The sequence below is a fragment of the Neopelma chrysocephalum genome, unplaced genomic scaffold, assembly GCF_003984885.1.
Source record: "Neopelma chrysocephalum unplaced genomic scaffold, ASM398488v2 Primary Assembly neopelma1_80576, whole genome shotgun sequence".
NCBI classification, from domain to species: domain Eukaryota; kingdom Metazoa; phylum Chordata; class Aves; order Passeriformes; family Pipridae; genus Neopelma; species Neopelma chrysocephalum.
The window spans coordinates 1-1,020 of NW_020912006.1; the positions used below are offsets into that span (position 1 = coordinate 1).

Consider the following 1,020-nt stretch of genomic DNA (forward strand, 5'->3'; position numbering starts at 1 on the left):
CTGCCCCACACACAGCCCAGAGCAGGCAGTGGAGGCGACTCCGGAGCCGGGCACCAAATGCCTCATCTGCATGGAGCCTGTGGAGGACAGAAAGACCTTCAACACCCTGGTGTGCCCAGCCTGCAAAACCACCTGGTTCCACAGGGACTGCATCCAAGTAGGAGTGGTTCCCTCAACCCGGGGGGCACGGCAGGGGCTCAGCAGCACCAGGGCCTCACTCTGGCTGCTTGTGTTTCTCCTGCAGGGACAGACTCTGCATGCTGGTCTTTTATCCCTCCAGTGCCCTCTCTGCAGAAATGATGACACATTTCTCATGGATATGTTCACCATGGGGATCTGAATCCCCTTGAGGTTGGTGTCCTTCTGCCTGGCTCACAACACAGGGAGTGCAAGTGCTGTGCTGTGCCAGGGCCTGCCCCAGCAGTCCTGGCCCTGCACTGTTCCGTGAGTCCTGGGTTCAGCTTCACACAGGAGTGGGAAATGGCACAGGGGGAAGAGCAGGGACACCCTGCACCTGCGCAGTGCTGGGACAGAGGGAGCTCATCAGTTTTCTCTTTTCCCATCAGACCACCATCATGGGAGAGCAATAATGCATTCACCAAGTTCGGAGAGAGACACGGGCACTGCGATGCCAGTGAGTGCCTTTGTCCAGGAGGCAGGCAGGAGGCAGAGCAGGAGGGGTAAGTTGCCAAAGCTGCCTCCTGGGGCTCTGCAGGGCTTGAAGCAGAAGGACCCAGGAGAAGAGCTCAGCACCTCCATGAACCCGTTTGCTTCCCCAGGCCCTGGGAACTGCTCCTGTGCTCCTCCTGTGCTGCCGAGGGCACCCACAGACACTGCTCTGGCCTGGGGACAGCATAACCAGCTGGGAATGTGATGGCTGTGCAATCCTGGGCACAGGTGAGAGGTGAAGCACCCTGGTGGTCCTGGGCCTGGTGCCCCTGGGCCTGGCAATGGGTGTTCAGGGTTGGCTTGGCTGAGCTTGTCTGCTCCAGGAGGGCTGGGGGCACTGCTCTGGCCTAT

General features: G+C 60.0%; 1 long non-coding RNA gene across 1 annotated transcript; it reads left to right on the plus strand.

The window, feature by feature from the left end:
- Window positions 1-6: 6 nt before the first annotated feature.
- On the plus strand, window positions 7-890 carry LOC113979449. The gene is made up of 4 exons (XR_003537874.1): window positions 7-157; window positions 245-351; window positions 567-680; window positions 780-890. It is a non-coding gene; the product is annotated as an uncharacterized LOC113979449 (long non-coding RNA).
- The last annotated feature ends 130 nt before the right edge of the window (window positions 891-1,020 follow it).